Genomic DNA, 9,647 nt, shown 5'->3' with positions numbered 1-9,647 from the left:
GTGTGTGTGTGTGTGTGTGTCTGTCTGTCTGTCTGAGCTAAGGCAGTGTCTCACTCAGCCGGCTTTGACCTTGCAACGATCCTGCTCCTTGTGTTTCAGCCTCCCCAAAGCTGGAATTGCAGGAATGTCCCACCACACCCAGATTCACCTGTGTTCCTAAAGTGAACACAAACATTTGAGGGCCTGGAAAGATGGCTCAGTGGTTAAGAGCACTGGCTGCTTTCCCAGAGGACCTGGGTTTGATTTCCAGCACCCACACTGCAGTTAACAACCATCTGTAAGTTCTGTTTCAGGGAATCTGACCCCCTCTTCCGGCCTCTGTGGGTACTATAAGCACAGGGTGCACAGACATACATGCAAATAAAACACCCACACAATAAAATAATAATAATATTTTAAAGTTGGACCTTGTGATCTGCAAGGATTTGCTGTTTGTATTTGTTTTAAATCCAGTCTTAGTAAGTAAGTCTGGATTTGCCCTGGCTGGCCACAAATTCCTGGGTTCCAGGGATGTCCCTTCAGCCTCCCAAGTATGAAAGGCTACAGACCCCATATTCGTTCTTTCTGGAGGGGCATAGCATGATAGCTAGTCATTCTGTGAGTTCTACACAGGCTGTCTCCTAAGCCTTACACTGACTCTAGGATGTACATATTATTAGCCCTTCCCATTTTACAGATGAGGAAATAGAGGTTCAGAGAGACTAATAATAGCTAACCACGTACCACATTTCAAGTCCTGGGCTAATTGCTTTAATTGAATTTATTCATTTAATCTTCTCCCAGCCTTCAGAACTGAGCTAAGCACTATTATCATCTCTACTTTATAGGTGAGGAGGAGATTGAGGTTTGGAGAGGGTAAGAAGCTTGCTGGCAGCCGAGAGAGTCAAGCATCCTCTATGTGTGGCCCCAAAGCCCAGCTGCTAGTCATGGAAACGTCCCAGGATGCAATTCATCTCAGTGCTTCTGAGCAAGTTCTCAGACCCATTACCTGTTAGACACAGGGCCTTGGGTGGGTGGCTCGGCTTTCAGAAACCTGGTTTCTAACCTGTAAATTGGAAATAAAATAATAATAACTCCCTAATAGGGTAACTGTGGAGACTAAATGAGACAATTTATCAAGAAGTCAGCCTTGTGTCTGACCCATACTAAGGAGTCAGCTGATGTAAGGGATCTATATTATCTTGTTTGTTTCTCCCTTGGCCCTACCAACATCAGATTATCTTAGAAGTGTAGAATAAATTTTTTAAAAAATGAGATGGGTATGATGGCTCATGTCTGCAATCTCAGTACTCTAGAGGCTGAGGGCAGAGCTGTGTAGTAGGACCCTATCACGGGGAGAGAGAGAGAGAAAGAGAGAGAAGAGAAGAAAGGAAGGAGGGAAGAAGAGAAGGAAAGAGGAGAACAGGAAGGCTGGAGTATAGCCCAGTTCTTAGTTCGCCCTACATGAAAGGCAGGAATTGATCTCAACCCAGGCTTCCATAAAACTGGGCATGGCGACCTACATGAGAAACCCAGCACTTGGGAGGAAGAAACCTGAAGAGCAGAAGTTCAAGTGCAGTCCGGGCCATAGAAGACGATCTCTCAAAACCAGTTATTAAGCAAGTGGCTCCTTGGTAATGTGAGGGACATTCCTCTGGCATTTTCTGTGAGGGGGAGAGAAAGGTTTTACTTTTTCATTCATATCTAGCCAAGACAAGATGGTAGTGCACACCTTTAATCCCAGCACTCAGGAAGCAGAAGCAGGGGAGCTCTGTGCCTTTCAGACCAGCCTGATTTACATAGAGAGTTCCAGGCCATCCAGAGCTGCATAGTGGGACCCTGTTTCTAACACACACACACACACACACACAAACAGTAAAAAAAAAACAAAAAAAAAAAACCAACCCTCAAAGTTTGTCACTTGAAGCAAAATTGAATGGAAAGTGCAGTTTTCTCCACCATTGCCTGCTGTCATCCCGGATTATCAACATCCCACACCAGAGCCACACACTTGTCGCAGTGACTAGACACTGGCTCATTATAATCACCCAGAGTCTACAGCATACAACTTCTGTTGTGTTGGGGACACTCTTATATACCCATGTTGTCTTGGAATATGCCTCTTTTCTCTACACAGCAAGTGCTGGAACGGTAGGCCCATGGCACTAATCCAGCTTTCTTAGTCAGGGTCACTATGGCTGTGATGAAACACCAGGACCACAAGCAAGCTGGAGAGGAAAGGGTTTATTTGGCTCTTCCTTCCATATCACAGTGGTCAGCCGGGCGGTGGTGGCACACGCCTGTAATCCCAGCACTCTGGGAGGCAGAGGCAGGTGGATTTCTGAGTTCGAGGCCAGCCTGGTCTACAGAGTGAGTTCCAGGACAGCCAGGGCTACAGAGAAACCCTGTCTTGAAAAAAGCAAAAAAAAAAACAAAAACCAAAACCATATCACTGTGGTCATCAAAGGAGGTCAAGGAAGTCAGGACAGGAACTCAAACACCACAGGAACCTGGAGGCAGGAGCCAATGCAAGGCCATGGAGGAGTGCTGCCCTTGGCTTGCTCAGCCGGCTTTCTTGTAGAACGCAGGACCATCAGCCCAGGGATGGCACCACTCACAATGGGCTGGGCCCTCCTCTGTCAATCACTAATTAAGAAAATACCTCACAGGCTTGCCTGTAGCCTGATCTTATGGAGGCATTTTCTCAACTAAGGCTTCCTCCTTTCAAATGACTTTAGCCTGTGTCAAGTTGACATTAAAAAAAAAAAAAGTATCTAGCACATTAGCCTGAGGTTCATCATGGGTGGTATACAATCTATGGATTTCCAAAAATGTATCAAGACATATTCACCAATTATCATACAGAAGAGTTTTACCACCCTAAAAAAAGAAATCCCCGTGCTGTGCCCTCTGTCCGTACCTCTGCCCTAGCTCCTGGCACCACGATCTTTCACCACCTCCACAGGCGCCTTACTAGCTCTGCCCTTTCCAGAACAACATATAATGGGAATCACACAGTTAACAGCCTTTCTGATGGGCTATACGCCTTCTTGTGCCTAGTGATATGCAATGAGGCTCCTCTACATCTTTCTATGGCTCCTTTGCCCATCTTTCTCGTTGGCATTGTCTAGACATACTGAAGTGATTTATCCACCTACTGAAGATATGTTTTACTGAAGTTGCCACTTCCATGTTTTGGCGATTATAAATGAAGTTGTTAGAAAGTTATGTGCAGGTTTTTGTGAGGATATGATTTCAATTCATTTGTGTAAATATGAGTTATATTTTGTAAGAAACTGTCTTTCGGCTGGGCAGTGGTGGCGCACGCCTTTAATCCCAGCACTTGGGAGGCAGAGGCAGGCATGGATTTCTGAGTTCGAGGTCAACCTGGTCTAAAGAGTGAGTTCCAGGACAGCTAGGGCTACACTGAGAAACACTGTTTCAAAAAAAAAAAATTAAATAAAACATCTTCTTTTAAAGTACTTGTATCATTTCGTACTCCCACCACCAGCCGGTGTTTGAATTTGTCGTTCCTTCCCCCCTCTGGTGTTGGGGTCTGGAGTTGGACCTGTGGGTGCTTAACAGACCGCTTAGAGCTTCCGGGGCTCACTCAAACTAAGCCATTGAGAGCCTGTTCCTTCCCACTTTAGGGTGTAGTTCTGGAACTGCTCCCCTTGGATTTAGCCATTGGCACCATCCAGCAGGACTCTGTCTCTGCAGAGCCACTCTGGGAAGCGGCAGCCACCAAGACTTACATCTCTGAACAGCTCTATCCTGGTCAAGCCCATGAATGTCCAGTGCCTGCCTTGGGTAGAATTCTAAACATTTAGCGCGTCCCTCTGGTGTCTTCCCTGGGCAGTGCAACTCAGCACCTTTCAGACATGTCCCGCAGTCTCCAGCGGCTAAAGCGGACAAAATCTCCAGGCATGGCTTCTCGGACACGGACGCGGGGTCCTCGGAGTCCATCGAGTCTGGGGAGCAGCGAGCTCCAGCTTGGCGGAGGCTGGCGGCGCGCCCGGGCATCAGGCCGGCGGGCGTCTATGCCGCCAGCCGCCAGCAGGGGGCGGCCTTCGGTTCGCTCGGCTCGCGCGGGCGCGGGGGGGCGGCGCTGCGCCGCGCGGTGCTGCGCTCCAGCCGGGACCCGGCCGGGGCCGCTGGATGCCGCGTCTCCGCTCCTGCTGCCTGCCGGGCGGGCTCCGGCGGCCGGTGAGTGCGGGGCGGCTCCGCGGCGGTGAGCCGGGCCCGGGAGGGTGGCGTGGTGGGCTCGGGCCGGCCGACGGGGCCCACGGGCTCCTGCTCCTCCCCTGTCCCCTGGAAGCGGCGGCCCGGACTCCAGGCTCTGTCCCTGGCGGCGCCGCGGGGCTGGACAGCCCGGGCGGGGGCCGATCCGGAGCGGCGGGCAGGGAAAGCGCGGGGCCGGAGCTGGCAGGCTGGGCGCCGGAGGCGGGATAGGGTGGCCTTCGGCTTGGGAGGGCTGAAGGTTTAGAAGACCCAGGTGGCCCAGAGCTGCGGGATGGGGGCTGCAGCCTCGGGACTGGGTCGGGGGGCATCCCGGGGCTAGGCCCGAGACCCCCCAGATGAAGCGAGAGGGGTGAGGTACTGAGGAAGACAGCGAGGAAAGCGAGCACCTCCGCCGAGTCCTTTATCCCTGCCCGCGGCCTTCACCCTTTCACTGCCAGGCCGACAGCGGGCTCCTCTCAAAGGAGCAGCTGCTAGACAGCTGGCAAAACAATGGAGACCCTGCTTCCCGGGCCCCCTGCTCTTGGGACAGATGATGGGGGGTGGCTAATGTCGGGCTAGGGGCTTTAGCAGGGCCGGCTGCCCGGAGTAACTGGTTGCCCACTTCACCTTTCCCTGCAGGGGGTGGGGTGTGTGTGGGAAGGTAGGGCAGTCTGCCCCAGGCTTCTGGGAGAGAGCACCGACGCCCCGCCCTGCGAACCTGCCGTGCCAGTTGTTTCGCCAATGGAAGGGGAGGTGGCAGGGTCAGGTGCCCCCGCCTCTCCCTGTGCTAGAGGCACGCAGGTTGGTACCCAGCATGGCCCAAGGAGTGGGGTCACACTCCTGGAAGAGATAAGGCCTGCAGGGAACACACCCCAGGTTGGGGCTTTGTTGTGGGGGTGTCGCCTTGTGTCAAGGCACATGTGTCTACTGATTAGCCGGGATGAGCTGGAGGTGGCTGGAGGTGGGAAGGGAGTGCAGCCAACTTGGTTTTGTACTCAGTTTGCCTGGTCTTTTGGCCAACGAGGCGTGTGTGTGTGTGTGTGTGTGTGTGTGTGTGTGTGTGTGTGTGTGTGTTTGTCAGCCTTAGTGTGCGGAGACCGCGGGGGGTGGGGGGGCAGTAGTTCCAGCAGCGGGCTGGGCTCTCCTGTCTAGGTAGTCCAACGAATGCTAGGATTAGGATCCTTCTCCCTTCCTCTCGCTAATGTTCTGGGCTTGTTTGCATAGGCAGCCTTTGCCTCTCTGTGTCTCCGTCATAACTGTGGCTGAGGAGACCCTGAGAATGCTCCTAGAGTTGTTGAGTGAACACACTGGGGGCATATTAGACAGAAGGAAAAAAGGAAAAGTTCACCCCAGGACCACGAAAGGAGCACGGCCACCCCAGCAGGATGATGAATCTAGAGGATGCTGATTCAGGCTGCCTTGGCTTATGCTCACCAAATCTGGAGCCTTTTTTTTTTGAGCAGGTTGGTGTCCTGTTGCCATGGTAACGGGCCTGGCTAACCCGTGCTCCCACCCTTTCTGGTTCTGGGGCTACTTTCTATTTGGGGATTTTGAAAGTTGCTCTCCTGAGGTCTCTGGCTTCCTGGCAGGCCTGGTTGGCTCTTTGTCAAAGGCCATCCACCTTCTCGGCTTCCTCTCCATCCTTTTGTGAGGAGGCTTTCCAGGAAGGATCTTCCTGGTTGTTGGACAAGACTTGGTTAGTTATATATAGTCTTGGGTGGAGGTGTGCTTGGCTCTTTGGAATTGAGGATACTTGGAGTGGGGCCTCAGTTCCAGGAAAACAATGGCTTTGGAGCGAGCTGTTTTGTTGTAAGCTTAGGGAACCAGGAAAGGTGTGTGTGTGTGGGGGGGGGGGGGGGGCAGTAGGAAGGGTCACAGGCTATGAGCACTTCCTTTGAGAGCTCGGACTTTGGATAGTTGACCACAGGATACGGCGTCTCATTTGTTTGCTCTCTCCTGGCCTGGCTCAGGTCCCAGGTTGTGTGTCTGAGGGCTTCCTCCTCAGAAGCCCTTATCCTAGGCATGGTGCCCTTCCTGACTCCAGGGTGGACTGGGCTCACTGCCTAGATCCCCTTTAACGGCTTTGCTGGAGGCTGTTCACTGAGGGGGGCATGTGTCTTCAAAAAATGGGTCCCCCAGAAGCAGGGTTCCCCAGAAGCAGGTCTGAAGGTGAACTGGGTAGGGCAGAATTGAGTTTACGCGAAAAGGGAATCCACCCTGCTTGGGTGGAGCACGGAGGTGTGGGGACTCCGGAAGTCTTCATCCAGACTTAATTGCCAAAGGAATTCAGGGCAGCAGGGCCGCTCATACTCCTTCAAACCGCAAATCCACCCCGAGCCCCTGGAGTGGACATCACAGCCTAGAAGCAAAGCGGCAACGTGAGTGAGTCCTCACATGAGGGCACAGCCGAAGGGCTGGGGAATCTCACAGGTTCTCACAGGACTCGGGACCACTGAATGAAGTCTTACAAGTTGTGCTTTGGGTTAGGCCCTGTGTGCTTTAAAATCTGTACACCCGTTCCTCTCCCTGTCATCATTTTCTTCCCCCAACCCCGCTCTACTGAGGCCTTTTATTTTTATTTTTAAAGCGTTTTCTGAGGTAGCCGGAATTAGAGGGTACAGGAAGTGGGGTGGTAGTGAGTGGTGTTCTCTCCCCTTGCTTCACCTCTGGACTGTGGAAGTAGGAATCGTGCGGCTTTGTACACGATCCACGTTCCCTTGACATTTCTGTTTCAAGAACTGGAGTTTTTGAGGGTTTTACAGGGCTCTAGGGTGGCCTTCTCTTTGCCAGGTTTTCAGTACTTTAACATCTCTGACTAGGGTGTGTGTGTGTGTGTACAATTCTCTGTTATTCTGAGAGATGTTGGTGTTGGGTTCAAGGTCACACAGCATGTCGGAGGCAGAGAGGGCTTTGAACCTGAATTTTGTAGTAGAGTAGAATTTCCTTCAGGCAGAGGTTTGGAGCCAATTCTGCGCTGTCGGGCCCTTGAAGATTTTTACAGTTGGAAGACCCCGACTTAAGAGGAGATGCCACTAGCTCAAGGTCACACAGAAGGGGTGGGCGGCCCGCAGAGCAGTGGCAGGGCTGGGCTGCGGGCTGGGCTGCAGGCAGGAGGCGCTGGAGCCTGAGGTGACACTTGGAAAGGGAGGGCTGGGCCTTGGGCATTCTCCCGCCACCGTCCTCCCTGGTCCGCAGCCTTCAGCGTGCGGTGGGAGTGGGTTCCGCAGCAGCTGCGGAGCTGCAGATGCTGCTGTGCGGGCCGCCTGGCGAGGAAACGCAGAGGGCCGCGGGGCGACTGGGCTGCTCTGGGCGAGCCCGCTGATGTCATGTGAGAAGCCTGCACACCTGGAGCCCAGATAAGCTCCGTGTGACCTGGCTGTGAGTCACGCGGCGCTGCGGAGCTCAGCAGAACCGGCGGGCGCGGCGGGCGCGGGCCAGGTCAGCCTGTGCGACCCCGCATGGCGCTGCGCCACAGCGTGCCGGCCTGGGAGAGGGGCCGAGGACCGGAGGGAGCCACTGCTCCGGAGGTCAGAGGCCAAGGGAAAGAGGCCGGCCTCCTCCGGAAGGCATTTCCTTTGTATTTATTTATGACTGTGGGGTGGGGTATGGGGACTGACCTAAGGATCAATCCTTGGCAGTCCAGTCAGGGTCCCCAGTTTGGGGAGGCTAATGCTATGGTAGTTTCCATTTCCTGGAGTTTTCTGCTTTGCCTGCGGCAGGATGGCCCATTTAACTCTGTCCCAAAGCTGCGGAAGTCACTGAAAGTTTTTGAAGACGAGAAGGCAAGCCTTATACTGGCCGTGGCAAATCCTATTTACTGCTCCGATAGCCGTGGATTGCTCACTACCTTGTCAGGATTCCTTTTTTCATTTTTTGAAACGGACACTTGTCCCGCCTCTGACTCTGGGTCGGACCTTTTGGGTTGTTTTTGGTGCAGAGCTGGCATCCAAACCCAGGCTTGTCACAGGTGCCGCCAAACCCTTTACAGCTCTTTGAGCTAATACGGCTATCTCTGCAGAACTTTTAAAGACTTGTGATATGGATATGTACAGAGGGTTAAATGTTACATTAAAATATAACTTAACGAACATATTTTTATGTTTTCTGTAGAAAATAAAGCTGTAGAAAAGTAGTTGAACAAAATGCCATTCCACTCAATTTTCTCATCCACAACTGGACACACACACACACACACACACACACACACACACCTACCAGCTTTAAATTTTTTTTTCGTCTTTTCGAGACAGGGTTTCTCTGTGTAGCCCTGGTTGTCCTGGAACTCACTCTGTAGACCAGGCTGGCCTCGAACTCAGAAATCCTCCTGCCTCTGCCTCCCAGAGTGCTGGGATCACAGGCGTGCGCCACCACTGCCCAGCCTGGCTTTTTCATGTACCAGCACACACATGGTATTACTCAAGTAAGTGCACATATGCACGTAAAATTGAAAAAATATATAAAAAACACATTGGACCAGTCAAAAAATCATGTATATAAGTAATTTTGTAGACACTGCCCATTTGCCCTACTAGAACATTATGCCAGGGCTTACTCTCACAATATGTCTACTAAAATGGAATGGTCCAGGCATTAGCATGGCTCCTGTGTAAAGATAAAATACCAGTTCATGAGGCAGTTCCTGTTTCTGTAATAGAAGTGGCCTGGCCTTGGTGTTGCTCATAAAGAGAGCCATGGGGTCAGTGAGATGCCCCAGCAGACAGAGGCTCTGGCCTCCGAGATTCTGAGTGTGATCCCCTGGCCTGGTCCTCCGAGATTCTGGCCTGGGTTCTGAGTGTGATCCCCTGAGCGTACCTATCGGGAAGAGAGCAATGGCTCCCGTAAGTTGTCCTCTGACCCCCACCGGTGCACATCAGCGCCTGCGCACAGAATAAATAAATGTCATTTACACTTTTACAAAAAGAAATTGTATGACTTTGTACTTTAATTAACGTAGATAAGAGTCTCTGTTTCCCACACCCTAATCAATGTTGCTCTTATTAAAAAACCTACATGCCTGTGACACATGTCTGTGGCTGTTATAAAAGCCCAGTTGCTCTTTTTGTTGGCTGTTTGTGTTTCTGCATCTGTGAATTTCCTGTCAACATTATTTTTTATTTTTTTATTTTTATTTTTTTCTAAAGATTTATTTTATATATGTGAGTACACTGGCACTGTCTTCACACACACCAGAAGAGGACATCAAACCATTACAGATGGTTGTGAGCCACCATGTGGATGCTGGGAATTGAACTTAGGACCTCTGGAAGAACAGTCCGTGCTCTTAACGCTCTAGCCCTCCTGTCAACATTCTTAGCAATAGCTAAGGAGGGCTGTGGACTCAAACCCCTAGATCCATCTGGTCTTGGTCGCCGGCTCCCCTTCATACCTTTGGACTTTACTGTCCATATACAGACGTCTAAAGCCAGTGGTGGCAATCAGTGGTGGAC

The 9,647-nt window shown here is 51.7% G+C and overlaps 1 protein-coding gene across 5 annotated transcripts in view; it reads left to right on the top strand.

The window, feature by feature from the left end:
• The first annotated feature begins 4,084 nt into the window (after positions 1–4,084).
• Myo18a (myosin XVIIIA) overlaps positions 4,085–9,647 on the top strand; it is a 103,091-nt gene continuing 97,528 nt past the window's right edge. For all 5 annotated transcript variants that reach the window (XM_052197101.1, XM_052197092.1, XM_052197095.1 and 2 more), the window contains exon 1: positions 4,085–4,185. The gene's annotated coding sequence lies outside the window, so the exon portion shown is untranslated. The remainder of the gene's footprint in view (positions 4,186–9,647) is intronic.

This window comes from Apodemus sylvaticus, chromosome 10 (genome assembly GCF_947179515.1).
Source record: "Apodemus sylvaticus chromosome 10, mApoSyl1.1, whole genome shotgun sequence".
NCBI lineage: Eukaryota > Metazoa > Chordata > Mammalia > Rodentia > Muridae > Apodemus > Apodemus sylvaticus.
This window is presented reverse-complemented; position numbering and strand designations above follow the sequence as displayed.